The sequence below is a fragment of the Schistocerca gregaria genome, chromosome 5 (genome assembly GCF_023897955.1).
Source record: "Schistocerca gregaria isolate iqSchGreg1 chromosome 5, iqSchGreg1.2, whole genome shotgun sequence".
In the NCBI taxonomy this organism is placed as follows: domain Eukaryota; kingdom Metazoa; phylum Arthropoda; class Insecta; order Orthoptera; family Acrididae; genus Schistocerca; species Schistocerca gregaria.
Genome location: NC_064924.1, coordinates 501701167 through 501723791, shown reverse-complemented (window position 1 = coordinate 501723791; position 22625 = coordinate 501701167).

The following is a 22625-nucleotide window of genomic DNA, read 5'->3' as shown; positions in this document are numbered from 1 at the left end:
AAAGACATTCTTTATTTGAAGTACTTTCTGTGAGATTAAACATGACTTAGTATTTGGTTCCTTTGACGGCTACACGATTATATCACGATGCTACTAATGTGTGACAGAATTTACATTGTTGCTTTTGTTCTATATCTGCATTATATCTGCACAGTTTTTCTGAATTCTTCTGGAAAGTAAAACATGTTTTAGTGCTAGTAACTTTTGTGGTATAGCTACAGTGAGACAGCCTTTTTTGTAGCACAACAATACGATACAGTGTAGTACTTTCTTCATCACGCCAAAAAGCGTAATAACTACGATATCTATACGCAAAGCATTTCACTTTTGTTTATGATGAGGTAAGTACATTGACTTCAGCAGAACTTTGCTTACAGAGGACGATATCTACGACACTTCCACAGAATTATCTTACAGCAAGACGCACATTTAGCACTACAGTACACGTGTTTGAGTGATTAATTTTGTACTTAAAACATTTATTTTTAAAGATTTTTGAATTACAAAGGAAGTTTTCAGTGATTCATTTCATTCGATTGCTGTAATCTGTAACACCTGAGGGTATAATTACATTAATCCTCAGAGGTTACACGCCTACTTTGTGTGCTAAGCGTGTAGCGAGCGCTAGGAGCCCTAGCTAATATGGTATATGCTTATACAACTTTACAAATCGGTACCATATTTCTCTAACACAGAATTACACAGCTATCTGATCATTTAACTGCGAGAGACAAACATTTTTTTTTACTACGTCACTGACACATGTTTACGCAATTACACAGTTGGATAACTTCATACTTATGAAATTGTATTTTGTCTGTACTTTGTGAACTCTTCATATTTTTTTAGGAACCATTGTGATACCATGAGAGCTTTGAATGATGTATTTGGTATGGGGTCATGATTTTTAAAGTACGTTTGAGGTAGATGACACTATTTCAATGAGCAGAGATTTTGTTTTTAGGTTTAGAAATTATTGCAGATAGCTACGACGTTCTTGAGATTTGTCTGAGGTGTTATGATATTATTACGATGGCGATGTGTCTTATGCTGTTGAGGTATGTTTATGATCAATAAGCCTATGCTATATGAGGAATTTGATTATGCTATGTATTTATTATGATGAAATATTGAAGAAGTGTCTACGAATATGTCTATGTGTAATAAAGTAAGGAATAATGAGTAGTGGTTAGGGACTCTGGTTTGTGAAAAAGGATGTTGGAAACCAAAAATCGTACTTTAAGAGTTACGAAATGTGTGAATATGCGTGAAAGTATCACAATGCACTCGAAAATTTTTTGGACACTGTTATATTTACAGGATTTTGTTTCTACTCATTTGTAATGCAAACTCTCGACCGACGCAATTTTTATATGAGACTTTCACTGTAACCGAAGCTGCTTTCGTAAATATTTCGGTAAGAAAGGTAAGTGACCTTGACGTAATGCGTTTTGGGCTCCCAGCTGAGAGACAGTCGTCTGAAAAAAGAAAGCCATTAGGTGGAGAAAAAAAAGAGGCTATTCTCCTCGCTATTGACATTTATTTGTAGAAAACATCGCAAATACGACACGATCAAACTTGAAAACATATGATTACACTGTGGTGCTCTTAATTTATGATATTTACTAAAATGCCTAATGAAATTGTGAGAAACATTTTACATCTATCGTCTTTCTAGTTGAGAGATTTTTTTGCCATTGGAGACGCCATTTGCCTAGTGAATGACGTTTCATATGTTGCTTTATACATATATTGGCTCATTTCGTTTAATATCTAGTTTCTAGCTGGTTAACATAAAATTTAATAAATGTACTAATATAGATATTTTATGCCTACAGATCAAGTAAATAATAATTTTATGATCTACTTCCATAAAAAAAACGAGGGAGCACAAAAAGACATTGCCCTTCACAGGAATTGCATACATAATTTTTGTCAATAACTGGGTAACTTGTTTCGTAGAGTAGCTTATCGTGATGTGTCCTCTCTAGTGTTAAGATGTGACATAGGTATTAGACATGGCCATCTTTACTGTAATATTTTTTCTGTTTGAGCTTTGTCATGTTTAGATAGGCATAGTGCTACTAAATTTCACTTTGTATTACTCTGTTAAGCCAGTTTTACTACTGATTTATTTTCCTTGTTTGCTGCCTATTGCCTTATATTAGTTGTAATGTTGCATTTGCTTTGCTAATTTAGATATACTGCTGCTCGCCTTGGCAATTTGCATTTTTTGTCATTGCTGTTTGTGTTAATTGTTTTGTACTGATGCATTGCCTCGTCCCTTAGTTTATGTATCTGAGCTCAGTAGATTTAAGTTAGCTTAAGAGGGGAAGAATAGGGAAAGAATGCATTGAGAAGTTATATGAAAAAGATTTGGGTAAAAATGAGTATTGTACAATGATAAATATTTATTTTAAAACAGGATATGAACAAAACCGTAGGGTTTAGGGACAACAGGGTTATAAAGGATTTTTTTTGCAGGAGCAAATGTTGAAATAAGAGGAATGATCTATGGAATGAAGTTTTGGTTTGGACTGTAGTACCAAATGGTACACTGAAAATGAACCCTGTCCTTTCCTTTTGTGTTATTCTGCTTTGCTGTTTGTGTACCCTTGTGTATTTGTGTTTTTCCTGTCTTCATGTGTTTAGCTAATAAGATTTATGTTGTAGCATTTTTCTAGTACTAATACTGTTATCCTCAAATATAATTTGCATTAATAATATGTTATTTTCTTTGTAAAGATATTTATAGACATTATTAATTCTGTTCTGTTTCAATGTTCATATGTGAAATTAATGTTTCGAAAACTATTCTCATTATTTTATATATTTACTTATGTCATAATTCCTGTAACACTGATGTATATGTCTATTTCTATTCTTTTGTAAAGCATGTATTACTACAAATGTTATCTGTATTATTATGTATTAATGATGTTTTCTGTATCTTTGTAATTGTATTCTCATGTCATAAAATTGTAATGGACACCAGTTCATCAAATTAAGTAACTTGTAAGCATACATTTCACTGTACATGTTTCTGTTGGTCATAATAGATGCACAGTATGTGAGAAGTTGGGATTGTTAGCGCTTGCACATGTGATTATGGACTTGCTATATTGTTCGCAAGACTCTTTGATGGTGATTGGGCACTTGCACTGTCGCAACAGATGGCTGCTAGCCATCTCTACAAGGACTGCAGTGGGTCTACACCTTTTATGACCCACCAATACCATTATTTCTATAAGTAGTGCAGTGGGTCAGCACCTCTGGTGGCCCACCAATACCATACTCTCTACAAGGACTACAGTGGGTCTGCTCTGTGATGACCTACCTACCAATATTCTTCAAAACTTCGACTGACGCTGCGGTGGGTTTGCTCTGTTGTGGCCCATTACCTGTCTGCATGTCAAGAGTCAGCACTGTCTTTCCGTTGGAAGGACAACACTACTTCTTCAAGACTGCATGGAAATCCACTGCTTCCTTGTGTATTTTCTTTTACTGCTCAGACTTTGATAAAAAGAAACACTGCAATTTTACTGTGATCAATGATCAGGACTGTCTTTGTGGACTGTGAGAAAATCTTTGCTTTTGACCAACAGTGTATAAATAAGTGTGTGCATTTGATTTCTTTGCTATTGTAATTATGTAATTTTTTTTCAAATCTGTATTGGCTACTGCCCAAAACTATTTGAAAATTTTTTTGTGGGTAGCATGGGGGCTATGTATGTAGGCTGTTTAGGTTTTTATGCTGGTAACGCCACGTAGCGCTCTATATGAAAATCACTGACTGTGCTGTGTGCAGTCAGTGGCTGGTTTGTATTGTTGGAATTTGCCATTGTAGTGTTGGGCAGTTGGATGTTAACAGCGCATAGCGTTGCGCAGTTGGAGGTGAGCCGCCAGCAGTGGTGGATGTGGGGAGAGTGATGGCGGAGTTTTGAGAGCGGATGATCTGGACGTGTGTCCATCAGAGACGGTAAATTTGTGAGACGGGATGTCATGAACTGATATATACTATGACGTTTGAACACTATTAAGGTAAATACATTGTTTGTTCTCTATCAAAATCTTTCATTTGCTAATTATGCCTATCAGTAGTTAGTGCCTTCAGTAGTTAGAATCTTTTATTTAGCTGGCAGTATTGGCACTCGCTGTATTGCAGTAGTTTGAGTGACGAAGATTTTTGTGAGGTAAGTGATTCATGAAAGGTATAGGTTATTGTTAGTCAGGGCCATTCTTTTGTACGGATTATTAAAAGTCATATTGCGTTGCGCTAAAAATATTTTGTGTCAGTTTAAGCACAGTCATTCATTAATATTTCTAAGGGGACGTTTCACCATTACAGCGCGAAATGGGTCAACAGTCAGACCGTCGACACGAAACTGTAACTTCCAGAACCTGCTACCACACCAGCTACGTAACAGGCACCAGATATGAGCTGCTAATATCGACATTAGCAGCTATAACGGTACCTTTGCAAGTTATTTCTGGTAAATAATACATTCTACAGAATAAAGGATTACTTAGATAATACAGAGTAGAGGTTTGGTAAAAAATGTCGCACTGGTGAATGTAACAATCCATGTCTGTCATTCTACATGACCCTTATGCGCTGTAATGTTCGCTATCTTTTTCTGGAAAATCCTATTCGAAAGCTCTGTAGTAGACAATACCAACATGCTACCCTCCTTTTAAGTTCAACACCTCACTCATTATGGAGGAAAGTCGAATAAGTTTCTCAGGCAAGCAAATGAGAAGTTGAGTTACATAAAATGGGAACTGTACACCATCGCTATTTTCCTTACGACAGCTGATGGTGTGTACAGTGTCACATTGTGAAATCGTGTTTGTATAGTATGTACAAGATCATTAATGAGAGATGAATGAACAGCGCAGCACTAGATTGGTACATTTCAAAATAACTTCTTTACGAACACGGTGTTGTACACTAGGGACAAATTGAATGACTTTCTGATGTTTTTAACAGACTGTCCTTTACTACTGGACTGGTTTTTCCAAAATGATTGACAATTTTTTTTAAAATCATTATTCAGATGAGGATACCCAGCGCATTTAAATTTTTGACACTGCATGAAATTATGCATGCAATTAAATCTAACACCAACGATTGCAGATATAAGTAGTAATTTTCCTTTTAAATCTGTATGTTGATGGGTCCTTGCTGTATTTTTCTACAATTTGAGACAGACAACCACGTATCAGCACAGATAAGAGCGCCAAAGGGGAGCACAACAGACAGACAATAAAAATGCTTGTGCTGAAAGCCAGGATTCAGGCAGGTATGGATGGTGACAGCGCCGTTTTTTCGACAGACAAGAAAATATCAGGTGATCGGCGAGGGGTGAGGGGATGGCAGGATGAGAAAGAGGACACAGCATGTTATAAGCTTTCAGAAAGCAAGGGAGGCCGGCCGGAGTGGCCGTGCGGTTCTGGGCGTTACAGTCTGGAGCCGAGCGACCGCTACGGTCGCAGGTTCGAATCCTGCCTCGGGCATGGATGTGTGTGATTTCCTTAGGTTAGTTAGGTTTAATTATTTCTAAGTTCTAGGCGACTGGTGACCTCAGAAGTTAAGTCATATAGCGCTCAGAGCCATTTGAACCATTTGAAAGCAAAGGAATTTAATGAATATCCTTCAGAAAATATGAGATCTGCAACAGCAGATGAAGAACACGACATAGACAGCTTGGAGAATAGTCACTGGGGGCTAAATAAGGTCACATGTGTAGACGCTTAAATTTTGTAAGGAATCCCATGATTGTTTCATTCTAATTATTTTGGTAGTGGGGATGAGAACTCGTGAGTATGTATGTGCAGCCATTTTGATTGGAGGAAACACAGAAACACGCATTAGTGGGAGAGAATTTCTGTCTTCTGCCTGTTTCTGAGACAGAATCGAGTAGCACTAGTTAACTATGACAGTTTCGTTTGGAGTAGGGAAATGGTCATCATTGGAAACTCTTCATTGGTCAGAACTCGTTAAGTACACTGCAGCTGGCTTCCGACATTTCGGCGTTGATAGAACCAAGTGGAGGAGAAGAAAAAGAGACTTCATTTTAGGGTATAAAACGGGACGCTTTCAATTGCAGGGTGTCGGGGAGAGAACAGAGACGTCTTCACTTAAGAGCTGATCACAGATTCCGGGCTGCACTTAGAATTCTCAGGCACCACTACCGCAGCCATCCCCTGCACTTGAGTACCAGCGGAGTGGTAAGCGTCAATCAAATTTGTATATGTCATGACGAGGGGACTGTGAAGTTATTTACTTAAAGTTTCCTTCTTACGAACAAATTCATAGCCAGTTACATGCACTCAGTATGCACTCAGCCAAAAGAAATGGTGCTTGTTCATACTTTTCTGGACATTTTCATTAAGTTATCAGCTAATTCAGTGATCATTGGCGATATTCATAGACTCAGGTTTTAAAGCATTCTATCTGCAACCCTTCCATCTGTGCCAATATCTTTCATAGACGTCCTTGCATCCTTGTGCCCTTTTGTAATTATTTCTGTTATTCATTCAGTGATCAGAGTCACCGTATTCACGCATTCTCCATCCAGCCATTCTCATTCAGTTTTTTTCTGTGGTTTCCCCCAATCACTTCAGAAAAATCTTAGGATTGTTACTACTTGAACTGTACATACGTAAATGTCTGAAGCATGAGATGTCCCACACCATTGTAAAAGTGACCCACGTATGCATAAAACTACCACTACAAAAACTTAGCACTCAAGAAATAGATCGTGAATTTGCTGCCAAAACAGTGATCGAGGTTAGCAGATCAAAAACACAGGGGCTTTTAGAAATCAATCATAACTAACAGCGAAGTATTGGAATGAATACACAACAGCACCAAACGTTAACAACGTTTGAAAGAAGGAAAACTACATGCCTAGTACATATCTTATGGAACAACGAATACACTGAAGGAATAAACTGTAATTCCATAAAATAATTAATGTAGAGTAATGATATTTTTGGAATACATTTATCTAGGTACCATATTTAATTGATTAACAGTGCAAGATCCCAAGCCGGCCGCTGTGACCGAGTGGTTCAAGGCGCTTCAATCCGGAACCGCGCTGCTGCCACGGTCGCAGGTTCGAATCCTGCCTCGGGCATGGATGTGTGTGATTTCCTTAGGTTCGTTAGGTTTACTTAGTTCTAAGTCTAGGGGACTGATGACTTCAGATGTAAAGTCCCATAGTGCTTAGAGCCATTTGAACTTTTTTTTTTTTTTTTTGCAAGATCACAGGTTAATGTAAGCGCGAGATAAACCATTGCAAATGTGAAATGTTGGTACACTAATAACCGTTATAACCACCAGAATGTTGAAAGCAAACATGCTTGCTTTGTGTTTTACAGGCGCCGGATGTCAGTCTGTGGGGTGTAGTTCAATGCCTCTTGCACTTGGGCGGTCATTACACGGATGGTTAATACTGTGTGTGCATGACGCTGCAGTTGTCATCTGTTGATGTCCCCTGTATTCTCCAATGCAGACGGATCTGGTGATAGAGCAAGCCAAGGCAACATCTCGAGCATTTTGAGTTACAACAGCTGGATGTGGGCGAGTGCTATCCATTGGGAAACACCTCCTAGAATGCCGTTCATGGGTGACAGCACAAAAGGTGGAATTACCGGATTTACTTACAAATTTTCAGTCAGAGTTCCTGCTGTCATACGAAAAGGCACCCTAGATCACAACTAAAGGTGCAGGTCCAGTTTGTTTAGCATGCACACACGCTGATTGCTGGCTCACAAATGGTCTCGTTCTAACCAACATGCGGCCATCACTAACACCGTGGCAGAACCAGCTTTCATCAGAAAACAGAAATGACCTCCACTCTGACGTCCAGTGAGATCTCGCTTGACACCACTGAGGTAGCAAATGGCGGCGGTTTGGGGTAGATGAAATACACGCTACAGGGCGCCTAGCTTGTTGTCCTTGAAGTAACCGAGTTGTAAAAGTTCGTTGTGTCACTGTTGTGCCAGTTGCTGCTCGAATTACTGCTGCAGATGCAGGCCGATGCGCTAGAGCCACACACTGAACACGATGGTCCTCCCTATCGGTAGTGCCACCTGGCCTCTGGAGCCCGGTCTTCTTCGACTGTACATTCTGGTGGTCACCGCTGCCAGCAATCATGTACAGTGACTACATTCCTGAAGTCTTTCTGCAATATTGCGGAAGGAACTTCCAGCTTCTCACAGCCCTGTTGCACGACCTCTTTCAAATTCAGGGAGTCGTTGGTAATGGCGTCTTTGTCACCTTAAAGCATTCTTGGCTAACATCGACTGATCGCGTCCAGTCTCAAAGGTAACTAACACTTACAACCGTTACAGCGAATTTAAAGGAAATTTGATTTGCTAGCGCCTCTCTTATAAGACTGGCACGAAATTTGATTAGACATCATCTTTCAGACGACTGCAACTTTCGTTCATGTCGCACAATTCCTTTATGGTGTCGTGATTTTTTTCCTTCAGTGTATATACTTCTACAGTTACAATGAATTGAACACCCCGAACTGCATACAGGGGTTGATATACGTCAATGGGGGCAGTTGAAAATCTGTGCCCCGACCGGGACTCGGGCCCGGGATCTTCTGCTTACATGGCAGACACTCTATCATCGGAGCCACCGAGGACACAGAGGATAGTGCGACTGCAGGGACTTATCTCTGGCACGCATCCCGTGAGACCCAAATTCCCAACTGTAAGTAGGCTGTTAAGGTTTTTTTATTGGTAACGCCGCCGCCACGTAGCGCTCTGTATGAAAATCACTGGCTGTGCCGTGTGCAGTCTGTGGCTGGTTTGCATTGTTGTCTGCCATTGTAGTGTTGGGCAGCGGCAGCTGAATGCTAACAGCGCGTAGCGTTGCGCAGTTGGAGGTGAGCCGCCAGCAGTGGTGGGCGTGGGGAGAGAGATGGCGGAGTTTTGTAATTTGTAAGACTGGATGTCATGAACTGCTATATATATTATGACTGTTAAGGTAAATACATTGTTTGTTCTCTATCAAAATCTTTCATTTGCAAACTATGCCTGTCAGTAGTTAGTGCCTTCAGTAGTTTGAATCTTTTATTTAGCTGGCAGTAGTGGCGCTCGCTGTATTGCAGTAGTTCGAGTAACCAAGATTGTTGTGAGGTAAGTGATTTGTGAAACGTATAGGTTAATGTTAGTCAGGGCCATTTTTTTTGTAGGGATTTTTGAAAGTCAGATTGCGTTGCGCTAAAAATATTGTGTGTCAGTTTAAGCACAGTCGTGTATAATTTTTCAAAGGCGACGTTTCATACAACTTATTGTCCCGCACTATATTCATAGTCCCCTTGCCCATTATACTCATTATTCGCGGTTTTTTTCCCGATGCCCGTAAGAGTTCGGGAACTGTTTGTGCATCCGCACAGAAGAGGATGATCAAATGTCGAGAGAGCCTTAACTATATATATACACCGGGTGATCAAAAAGTCAGTATAAATTTGAAAACTAAATAAATCACGTAATAATGTACATAGAGAGGTACAAATTGACACACTTGCTTGGAATGACATGGGGTTTTATTAGAACCAAAAAAATACAAAAGTTCACAAAATGTCCGACAGATGGCGCGTCATCTGATCAGAAAAGCAATAATTAGTATAACAAAGTAAGACAAAGCAAAGATGATGTTCTTTACAGGAAATGCTCAATATGTCCATCATCATTCCTCAACAATAGCTGTAGTCGAGGAATAATGTTGTGAACAGCACTGTAAAGCATGTCCGGAGTTATGGTGAGGCATTGGCGTCGGATGTTGTCTTTCAGCATCCCTAGAGATGTCGGTCGACCACGATACACTTGCGACTACAGGTAACCCCAAAGCCAATAATCGCACGGACTGAGTCTGGGGACGTGGAAGGCCAAGCATGACGGAAGTGGCGGCCGAGCACACGATCATCACAAAACGACGCGCGCAAGACATCTTTCACGCGCCTAGCAATATTTTTGGTTCTAATCAAACCCCATGTCATTCCAAGCATGTGTGTCAATTTTTACCTCTCTGTTTACATTATTCCGTGGTTCATTAAGTTTTCAAATTTATACTGACATTTTGATCACCCGGTATATGAAGATGGTATCTGTTCTTTCGGACATGTCCTCGGTGGCTTAGACGGGCCTATGTCCGTACTGCACCTCGTTCTAGTGTTCCACGATATGGATGTATTACATACTTATGGAGGAAGAAATGAATCAAGAAGCTAATTCGCTCTTTGAAAAATTTTATACTCGATTGAGAATGCCGAATAAAGGTTATGTTAATAGATAGACCTATAGTGTAAAAAAAAATGGTTAGAGCGTCTGTCATGTAAGCAGGAGATCCCGGGTTCGAGTCCCAGTCGGGGCACACATTTTCAACTGTCCCGTTGACTTACATCAACGCCTGTTTGCAGCTAGGGATATTCATTTCACCGTAATTTCATTCTAATGAGCTGCTTGGTCACCGATGGTTCTACAGTTGATAATAGAAGGGAAGATGAAGGGTAAAGGAAGAAAATGACGGAGAAGAATATCTTAGATAGCATAAAGAGGTGAGCAGGATTATCAAGTGCAGATCAACTATTACTTACTGTGGTTCATAGAACAAAGACGCATCGTGAGGTCGCCAACATCCATTACGGGATTGTCAGAGGAAGAAGAAGTATACGCTTGGGATCCAGTCTCGCGTAAAGCAACAAGTACTGCCATATTCGATCCAGTACCCCGTATTTTTGCGGGAGAATAGCTGAGAGAGTGGAACCTGTTGCACACAGCCGCGCGAGCAGGGTGCAGAGTTTCTCTAGAGCTGCCTCCATCCCTCCCACGCTCCCTCTCTACAAGAGAAGTCCATTCGTATGCCGGCCTCCCTGGGGCCGCACCCAGCGGACCGCGGAAGATACATGAGCTGCCCGCCGCAGGCGCCAGCCAATCGACTCGCTCTACTTATTCCCTCAGGGGCCTTTCAAATAACGTTAGCCTTCTACCGCCCGACTCTCCTCTTTTCCTTCTGCCTCCTCTTCTTCCTGTGCTTTACGTTCAGCTCAGTTCTAACATCCCCACCCGTCGTCCTCCAGTGCCTGACTCCAGCGGCAGGAATCTGCTTGCAGAAACAGTTCTGTGGTGACGCTTTCTGCTGATAGTTACTTTCATAGATCGTTTACATGACATGTCGCAATGGTATTCACTGATTGTTAACGTAATTGTATTATAGCTGTACAGGGTATCATAAGTACACTACTGGCCATTAAAATTGCTACACCACGAAGGTGACGTGCTAAACACGCGAAATTTAACAGAAAGGAAAAAGATGCTGTGATATGCAAATGATTAGCTTTTTCAGAGCATTCACACAAGGTTGGGCCGGTGGCGACACCTACAACGTGCTGACATGAGGAAAGTTTCCAACCGCTTTTCTCATACACAAACAGTAGTTGACCGGCGTTGCCTGGTGAAACGTTGTTGTGACGCCTCCTATAAGAAGGAGAAATGCGTACCATCACGTTTCCGACTTTGATGAAGATCGGATTGTAGCCTATCGCGATTGAGGTTTATCGTATCGCGACATTGTTGCTCGCGTTGGTCGAGATCCAATGACTGTTAGCAGAGTATAGAATTTGTGGGTTCACGAGGGTAATATGGAACACCATGCTCGATCCCAACGGCCTCGTATCACTAGCAGTCGAGATGACAGGCATCTTATCCACATGGCTGTAACGAATCGTGCAGCCACGTCTCGATCCCTGAGTCAACAGATGGGGTCGTTTGCAAGACAACAAACATCTGCACGAACAGTTCGACGACGTTTTCCAGCAGCACGGGCTATCAGCTCGGAGACCATGGCTGTGGTTACCCTTGACGCTGCATCACAGACAGGAGCGGCTGCGAGGGTGTACTCAACGACGAACCTGGGTGCACGAATGGCAAAATGTCATTTTTTCGGATGAACCCAGGTTCTGTTTACAGTATCATGATGGTCGCATCCGTGTTTGGCGACATCTCGGTAAACGCATATTGGAAGCGTGTATTCGTCATCGCCATACTGGCGTATCACACGGCGTGATGGTGTGGGGTGCCATTGGTTACACGTCTCGGTCACCTCCTGTTCGCACTGACGGCACTTTGAACAGTGGACGTTACATTTCAGATGTCTTTCGACCCGTGACTCTAGCCTTCATTCGATCCCTGCGAAACCCTGCAGGATAATGCACGACCGGGCCTTTCTGGATACTGAAAATGTTCGACTGCTGCCCTGGCCAGCACATTCTCCAGATCTCTCACCAATTGAGAAAGGCTGGTCAATGGTGGCCGAGCAACTGGCTCGTCACAATACTCCAGTCACTCCGCTATCGTGTTGAAGCTGTATGGGTAGCTGTACCTGTACACGCCATCCAAGCCCTGTTTGACTCAATGCCCAGGCGTATCAAGGCTGTTATTACGGCCAGAGGTGGTTGTTCTGGGTACTGATTTTTCAGGATCTATGCACCCAAATTGCGTTAAAATGTAATCACATCTCAGTTCTAATACAATATATTTGTCCAATGATTACCCGTTTATCATCTGCATTTCTGCTTGGTGTAGCAATTTTAATTGCCAGTAGTGTAATACAGAAAAGTGACACGAGTGTAAATACACTGCCGAAAATAATTGCTACACCTTCCTAGAGGTTTCCAGTTGACTTAGTATTGTTGCAACAAGTGCATATGGAGTGCATGAAATGATTACATTTACAAAAGCACAAAGATTCTGAGAGACCAGGTAACGAACGACCTATGCTGAAATACCCATATTAGTACGTCATGTAGCCATCATCAGCGGCAATACAGGCAGCGACTCTGTCACCCAATCGATCGTACTGTCCTGGTATGCATTATGTCGCGCCTGCTCATCTATTTACGTAGTTCTGTAATAGTCGTTGGCTGACGAGTCGCGCGAGTCATTTCTCGTTCCATAACATCGCCTATGCGCTCGGTTGGAGACAAGTCTGAAGATCGTGCTGGCCAGCGAAGGAGCTGCACGTCTTGCAGAGCACGGGCAGTCTGTGGGAGAGCATTGTCCTGTCGGAGCAACACATCATCTTCCTGTTGAAAGAACGGCAAAAGAGCTGGTCCAACAACAATCTACAAGTACCGAGCGCTGGTTGGCGTCCCTTCCAGAAACACCAGAGTTTTAGCTTATCGCAGCCCAGACCATAAGGACCGCGTGTCTTGGACGAATGCAGTCTACGTGACAGCGCTCACCAGTTGAACGCCGTGTGTGCAAACGACCATCACTTGAGTGCAGGGCAGCATTTGGTTTCATGGCTAAAGACCACGGCATGTCTGTCTGTCTTCCAATCCTCCGACGGCATCAGTCGAGTCATGCGCGGTCGATGTTGTGGCGTGAGTCGAAGACGGGCTGGAGGTGTCAGTGTCCGTAGTCCCACTGTTAATAACCGATTCGTGTTGGCACATCTGGGCTCACAAGCCCTCTCACCTGTGCTGTGGTGGCTATATGATCTGTCACTGCTGCCCGTACAATATTACGACCCTATCGGGCGACTGTGCTGTGTGGACATTCAGAACCTCGTCTTCGGGAGTGAGAATGTTCACGTGACCACTGCTGCCAGCATCGTTGAACAACTGATGCAACTCGTTCAGCTACTGTGGCAGTTCTCCGAAAGGACCATTCCGCCACTCGGAGGGCCACATTTTGACCCATTCAAACTCGCGTAGTTGGGTGTAAGAAGCACGATTGTGTCTTCGTGACGTGGCTGTCTGATTGCTTCACACGTTTGCACCACACTGACAAGGGGAGGCCGCCAATTGTGAAATTCAGATTCGATTCATACTGCGCATAATAAAAGCTCATGGCCAGAGGTGTAATGTGGCAAAGCACCAAGATGCACTTCTCAGCCGTTGTCGAGAAAATCGACAGTTAAAAGAAACAGTTGCGGTGAAATACTCTATACGATTAATAATTTTCCACAGCGTCGTGGCGCAGCGGTAAGCGCTCAGGTTTCGGTACCGGCACGGTAGCTCGGCGTGTTCCGTCAGCGAGCCGGTTGGCCTCTGTAATAAAAAAACTCAGTTGAAGGATCAACAAGCGAACTGGACCGGATGTCATGTGGCGTCCGCAACGATCAAACATAACGATCAACAAAGAACAAAATGCAAAAAAAAAAGGTTCGTAATCCGAAGGTCGCCGGATCTCGACTCTCGCGCCATGCAACCTTATTTTTTTAGTATTTGTTTTTTGTAATTTAAATGCACACACACACACACACACACATATATATATATATATATATATATATATATATATATATATATATATATATATATATAATTCCCAGCAATCAGTTGCAACAATTATGCATATAATAAGTTGTTGAAAGTCGTTTGTTGTGGAAAAACTGGTGACTTCGAACATCATTATGTTTTTCGCAAACAAAGTTGTATTTCACAAATGTTATTAATTGTCTTCATAATGTTTACCACGTATAGTTAACGGAAGACGTAGAAACGATATTCCGAAACGAATACGTATAGTGTAAGTCAAACATTCGAATTAAAATAGGGACCCCACGAACACAAATTTGCTGTGGCAGGTATGAAATATAAACTCCGTTACTCGCTCGTTAAGCCGGCCGGAGTGGCCGTGCGGTGCTGGGCGCTACAGTCTGGAGCCGAGCGACCGCTACGGTCGCAGGTTCGAATCCTGCCTCGGGCATGGATGTGTGTGATGTCCTTAGGTTAGTTAGGTTTAATTAGTTCTAAGTTCTAGGCGACTGATGACCTCAGAAGTTAAGTCGCATAGTGCTCAGAGCCATTTGAACCATTTGAACTCGCTCGTTACACTTGAAGGACAGATGTTGAATCGGCCGAAGCGAGCCGCCGCATAACATCGTAGTTGCCTGCTAACTTCGAAAGAAGGTAGATGCGGTCCCTAGCGCAACTTATAACATCGTCAAAAATCAGTGCGTACGTGAGAGTTTTGGTACAACCTGTTAAACAAACGGAAAAATGGAGGCGGTACAACTGGAGAGCGATCCGGGCCCTTCGCATGAAAGTGATGTGATCGAAGAAGATTCTATACACAGTGAAGTGGCGAAACAACAACTGAAAGATGTGTAAGGTGTCAGGCAAATCCAACACCTTCCATGAAAACCCTGACATAATAAGCAAATCTACTAGTATGTCACATAGCTCCGAATAAATCGTGACATTAAATTAACCAAAGTAATACGAGTAACGAGTGAGCAAATGGAATACCACAGACTAACACAAGAATGCCTAAATGCATGTCGTACCTTCCCACCGTGAGGCAGACGCAGTTCCGAGGGGAGAAACGAGGACAGAAGCCGAGAGCAGAACCGTGTTAAGCTAGAAGGCCCTACGATAAGGGAGGGGCTGGGCACCCACGCCGCGAGCCTATCTGTACAACTACACAACGCGCACGTTTTAGCGTGAGATTGTTTCGCGTCTCAGGTACGTCAAGGACAACCCCCAGCCCATGTTAAAAGCTAGAGCCCTCCAGAAAAGCAGTATAGATCTTACGATAACACAAAAAGGGCCACTACCACCCGCAAGTTTTAGCGTGAGACTTTTTCGCGTGTCTGTTACATTAGGACAATCCTCCAGCCCATGTTAAAAGATAGAGCTCTCCAGAAGAGTTTTAGCGTGAGACTTTTTAGCGTCTCTGTTACGTTGCAAACTTTAAAAACATTGCCCCACCACGAAAAGTATAACGTTTCTCATTGGATAGACAGAATTTTTGTAGGCGGAGCTTAAGGTTAACATTGAGACCCTGATTGGTCAGATGAAAACATAGCCAGATAGTTTTTTTAAACTAACTTCGGTAAATTGTAGTAAGGAGAAGTTAGAGAGTTAGTTCCGAGACGGCGGGCTGGATGGCTGCTGCGCCGGCCGCTGCCGCCCTGACGCTGCTTAGACACCGACAAGGTAATGAACGCACGCGATGCCGCATTTTTGAGCGCATAAGGCTTCACTCAGAACTGCAGAAGTCTGTATTATAACATTTCCTTTTATCAATAGTGCAATTTATAAACGATGTTTTGTGAGTAGAATAAAATTTTCAATGGTAAACTTAATTGCTTTTTCGACGTTATTTTACCAGCTAACTAAAAATAGGAAAGCCTTGAACCCTTTCCACTAAATTTAGTTAGTATTAAGATCCTTTTACAGGGAGTGCAGTGGAGCTGAGGCTGAGACCATTTAGTATTTGGTTATATCATCGCTAGTCTCACTTAACTCTTCTTAATTCTACATGTCATGTGTGGTCTGGGGTCTCCTTACCAGCAACAGGTCCCAGGTTCAAACTAGTTAATTCCCTAAAAAACACGCTCAGAGCGTCGTTGCGCGAAAGTGGTAGGGAGAGACGATATAGAACAATCAGACACCACCATGAATGTTTAGAGATGCGTTGGTGTATTCTGAAAGTACAACAGTAATCGCATCGCAGCAGAACCGTCATCATCAATTAACGAATATGCCATGGTAATTGGGGAAGAAATGTTCCAGAATACGCTACCCTCGTTCATGATGAGGAACTGACAGACATTAATGAAATCGACGATAATAATGCCTACGAAGACGCTGAAAGGGGTTCCATTGCCAACGAATCATCAGACGAATACGAGCCGGACGAGAAGAAAAAAATGGTTACGACTATATTTCTCTGGATTACAAAATTAGAGCTGCCAATCTGGCCAAAGAACATCCAGGTTGGAGTCTCAAAACTCTACAAAAAAAGGGTTGCTCTCTTTTGACAACTATGGCCTATTTATCCAGATGGGAAGAGCCAATCAAACGTGACGGTAGCAAATTTGATAAATATTGTACCATCGATTAATGGGTGCATGATCGTTTCGTAGAAGCTCGTCAAAACTTCAAGAAGTTACTACCAGAAACCTGCAGCAGTGGGCCTTGGACGCTGCAAGTCAGTTCCCAGATTTCAACTTCAAAGCTTCAAAAACATGGGTCACCGAATTTAAAAAGAAGCGTGGAATTCGGCAACGGAAAATTACAAAATTTGTTTCCCGGAAAGAGACGGCTACCCAAGACGAAATTTTGGCCGCAGCTGACATTTCGGATCCAGACGCGAACGTTGATAACTAACTTCGACACAGATTTCATAATTAATACTCATAAACAGTTACGTAAAGAACTGTTCACAAATGTCATATGACATGATGATAGAATATGATAATCTGATATATGATAGACAACACAGATTTCGTATATTTCTTATATAAACGATATTTTTATATTTTGTTTGTCAGTACCAGTCCTCGTTCAACAGAACTCTCGTCGAAAAAGGGTCAAAGGCTGTCCTGGTAACCCGACACGATATGAACAAGGTGACGCATTCGTATACGGCACAGTATTCAATCACGATGTCTGGACGAGTCTTGCCTCTTGTTTTCGTATGCCTCCAAGAGTCCACAGGTACGTTTGGACCCAGAGTACAGAAGACAGTCGACGAGTACGCCAAGAAGTATACCAACGTTGTTATTAAATCCTCCAAATCCGGTAAACTAACAACGGGTTTGTTCATGGACTTCTTGCTTAATGCCTTGCAACCATACGTACAAAAGAAAGAATTTGTCCTTCTGATCACCTCTTGGGGTGAGCAAACGAACCCGGCGTTATACGGTGAGATGTTCCAGGACGATAAGAAGTTACCAACGTGCACTATAAAAGTCACTCCTCCAAAGTGCACTCCTCTCGTCCAACTGTGTGACGTGTATTTTTACCCAAAGGAAAAAAATTTGATCAAGCGTCTTTTTTTTTTTTTTTTTTTTTTTTTTTTTTTTTTTTTTTTTTTTTTTTTACAGAGCGAAACTGTGACATCAACTCCAGAGACGAATGTATAAAAATCCAATCCATCTGCCACCACCAATTGTCTTCTTCGGTTTTTACCGATATGATACGATACGCGTGGTATGCATCAAACCTGACGAACGATAGAACAATTTTTCAGAATGTCAATCAAGTGAGTTTCCCAACAGATAATTTAAAAACCAATTGTTCTTGTAAAAACGCATCGTTTATCAGATGTGCTCGATGTCGTGCTGTTTTCTGCTTCCCATGTTTCTATGATAACTATCAATCGGTATCGTGCAATACTCCAGCTACTTCTGGTCACTAATTGTTAATTATGTGCATCGCAGCAGAACCGTCATCATCAATTAACGAATATGCCATGGTAATTGGGGAAGAAATGTTCCAGAACTTTTCAATAAATTGCATCCACTTGAATATTATTTGTGATATTGTGTTTTATTTCAAGTATTATTTTTCCAGGACAAACGACTTTCAACAACTTATTATATGCATAATTGTTGCAACTGATTACCGGAATATATATATATATATATATATATATATATATATATATGTTGTGGTTTTCAGTCCTGAGACTGGTTTGATGCAGCTCTCCATGCTACTCTATCCTGTGCAAGCTTCTTCATCTCCCAGTACCTACTGCAACCCACATCCTTGTGAATCTGCTTAGTGTAGTCATCTCTTGGTCTCCCTCTACGATTTTTTTTTACCGAGCGAGGTGGCGCAGTGGTTAGCACACTGGACTCGCATTCAGGAGGACGACGGTTCAATCCCGTCTCCGGCCATCCTGATTTAGGTTTTCCGTGATTTCCCTAAATCGTTTCAGGCAAATGCCTGGATGGTTCCTTTGAAAGGGCACGGCCGATTTCCTTCCCAATCCTTCCCTAACCCGAGCTTGCGCTCCGTCTCTAATAACCTCGTTGTCGGCGGGACGTTAAACACTAACCACCACCACCATCTACGATTTTTACCCTCCACGCTGCCCCCCCCCCCCCCCCCCAATACTATTGGTGATCCCTTGATGCCTCAGAACATATCCTACCAACCGAACCCTTCTTCTGGTCAAGTTGTGCCACAAACTTCTCTTCTCCCCAATCCTATTCAATACTTCCTCATTAGTTATGTGATCTACCCATCTAATCTTCAGCATTCTTCTGTAGCACCACATTTCGAAAGCTTCTATCCTCTCCTTGTCTAAGCTATTTATCGTCCACGTTTCACTTCCATACATGGCTACACTCCATACGAATACTTTCAGAAACGACTTCCTGCCACTTAAATCTATACTCGATGTTAACAAATTTTTCTTCTTCAGAAACGCTTTCCTTGCCATTGCCAGTCTACATTTTATATCCTCTCTACTTCGACCATCATCAGTTATTTTGCTCCCCAAATAGCAAAACTCCTTTACTACTTTAAGTGTCTCATTTCCTAATCTAATTCCCTAAGCATCACCCGACTTAATTCGACTACATTCCATTATCCTCGTTTTGCTTTTGTTGATGTTCATCTTATATCCTCCTTTCAAGACACTATCCATTCCATTCAACTGCTCTTCCAAGTCCTTTGCTGTCTCTGACAGGATTACGATGTCATCGGCAAATCTCAAAGTTTTTATTTGTTCTCCATGGATTTTAATACCTACTCCGAATTTTTCTTTTGTTTCCTTCACTGCTTGATATATATATATATATATATATATATATATATATATATATATATATATATATATATATATATATATATATGTGTGTGTGTGTGTGTGTGTGTCGCGAAAATCGACAGTTAAAAGAAACCGTTGCGGTCAAATACTCTCTACGATTACTAATTTACTACCGCGTCGTGGGGCAGCGGTAAGCGCTCGGGTTCGCAATCCGCAGGTCGTCGGATCGAATCTCGCGCCGTGCAACTTTTTTTTTAATATTATTTGTTTTTTTGTAATTCAAATGTATACTCTCTCACACACACATATATATATATATATATATATATATATATATATATATATATATATATATATCAGAGCGCTTACCGCTGCCCCACGACGCGGTAGTAAATTAGTAATCGTAGAGAGTATTTGACCGCAACGGTTTCTTTTAACTGTCGATTTTCGCGACATCGGCTGAGAAGTGAGTCTTGGTGCTATGTCACATTACATCTCTGGCCATGAGCATTTATTATGCGCAGCATGAATCGGATCTGAAATTCACAATTGGCGGCCTCCCCTGTGAACCTTCTGGCTGTGAGCATCCCTGTTAAAGGGTAGACACAGATGGCGCACTGCCATTACGCTATCTCTAGACGGGCGACCTCGACACCATTATCAGTACATCTTCTGTCCCCCAGGTGGCATATGCTGTCATCGGATCAAAATCGACGTCGTCTTTCCATGTGAACTTTTTTTTTCTTTCTTTCTTTCGGCAGTGTGTCTGAGGAAAGAAGCAGAGGTGACGTTTGCAAGTTACAATTACGAAAGTGTGGTTACGAACTGCCACTGACTTCAGTAGGAAATATTGTTCCGGCTTACTACAAATGTATTTGGAAGGTAAGCTTCTCGATGAAGTCCCTGTCTAACTGCTCAGATTTCACCCATGACTCATCAGAACAAAAAATACAGTACTGCTTCATCGTATCACTTGTTACGATCTATCGTATTCCCGAACTTTTTGAAGCAGATGTTTCACACTTAGTTCTCTCATTTGGACGCATTACTTCAATGGTCTTTGCAGTGAGCTATGAACTCTTTCAGATACCTAGGATCAACTCGTAAATCTTGACCAGACTATGCAAATCACTGCCCAGTTCTTCGACAGTACCAACGGGAGTGCAGTGCACTCCGCGTTTGAAATGATTGTAGACAGAAAAGTCAAATATATCCATCTTTTACGGTATTGGCTCCTTACATGTCATTGTACAACAGTTCATAGACGTCCGAAGGTGGGGGAGGGCTGCTACAACACTGACATTTGTCCCCCTGGAATCTGGACTACAGAGCTTTCATTCAGATACTGAGTGGATAACAACAAATTCTCTGCGACATAATAAGCTTTTTGAGTCACTATAAAATTTAGTTGTTATGGTATATTGGATAAAAACTGCTGCAGTCGTTTTAAATCCTTCATTAAAGGCACTACCTGTTTGTTAATTATACACTCACGTTTAAAAAAATAGCACCTTCCACTACTAGAGATAGGACGTTCATATTCACAGGACATATACATTAGTATGTTCTGTAAAAGTCACTAGCATTTCAGTCACCTCGGATCAGCATGTGTCCTGTTGCCTAGCAGGCAGAAAGTCCACCATGGACACTGATAACTTGTTCCATGTGTGATGGCATCGAAGCGTATAAGGAGTGAATGGCGTCCTGTGGTATAGTCATCCGCGCTGCATCGACCTGGTTCCGAAGTTTATCTGTGGTGGTTCACATTGGGTCACAGCACTACACCCGTCGTTTCACCATAACCCACACATTCGATTGGCGACAAACCTGGTGATCTGACGGAACAGGGTAATCGACTGACATTCTGTGACACCAAGAAGGCACGTGTTCGTGCAGCAACATGTGGTTGAGCATTCTCTTGCTGAAAAATGGAGTCTGGGGTGTTACAGAAAGGGTAGGGCTACGGGTCGCAGGATGTCATTCACGTAGGTCACACTGGTCACCGTACGCTGGAAACGCATCAACTGTGATTTGTGGCTGCACCCAACAGCACTCCACGCCATAAGGGCCTGAGTTGGGACTGTATGTCGTGTGGGAATGCAACCACTGTGATGCCACTCCCCCTGCCGGCGGCGAACCACAACGCGGCCGTCATTTTCAAACAAACAGGATCCGGATTGAACGAAAACACTATCTGAAGTCATTCCTGTCCCCAGTGACGTCGTTCCATACACCGTTGCCGTCTAGCATGTTTCTGCACATTCGTCAAAGGTAGGCGGAGAAGTTCAAATGTTCAAATGTGTGTGAATTCCTAAGGGACCAAACTGCTGAGGTCATCGGTCCCTAGACTTACACACTGTAAACTAACTTAAACTAACATACGCTAAGGACAACACACACACTCATGCCGAGGCAGCACTCGAACTCCGGCGGGAGTGGGAGCTTGATTACTGACATGACGCCTCTAACCGCGCTGCCACTCCGCACGGAGAAGTAGACGACGCGCATGTCACCCTAATAAACGGTAACGGTTTGTCATCTCTGATGGTGTACCATGAGTTACACAGTTCTACTGTTGCGCCAGAGCCGAGGATGACACAGATCTGTTCTGCAATGAAATTCGAATGAGTTGTCGGTATTCTAGAGGGGTGGTCTGGAGGGTTGGTGCGACCTGAACCATTTAGTCGTGCTCCAGGGCCTTCCGTGAACCACTCTGTACTTACTCGTTGCATGCCGAACACTTCGTCCCACACGGCCAGCAATGTCCCCGGACGGATGCATCACCTTCTCTCATGTCAATAACACGCCCTTTTTCAAACACTCTGATTTGACGGCATGGATCGCGCATACGCCTGTGAGGCATCCAGCACGTCTGCTCAAGTCACACTATTACATTCTGCTAATAGCGAGAACGAGAGCCGCAGGCACATTTTACCAGCAGGCGCTGCGATATCAATGTTGATCTTGAACCCGAGGGCCGATATGGTTTACATGCTAATAATTTCCGCGGAACATACTAATGTACATGTCCTCTGAATATAAACATCCAACATCCTATCTCTGTTCATTCAAGGTGTTCTGCTTTTTTT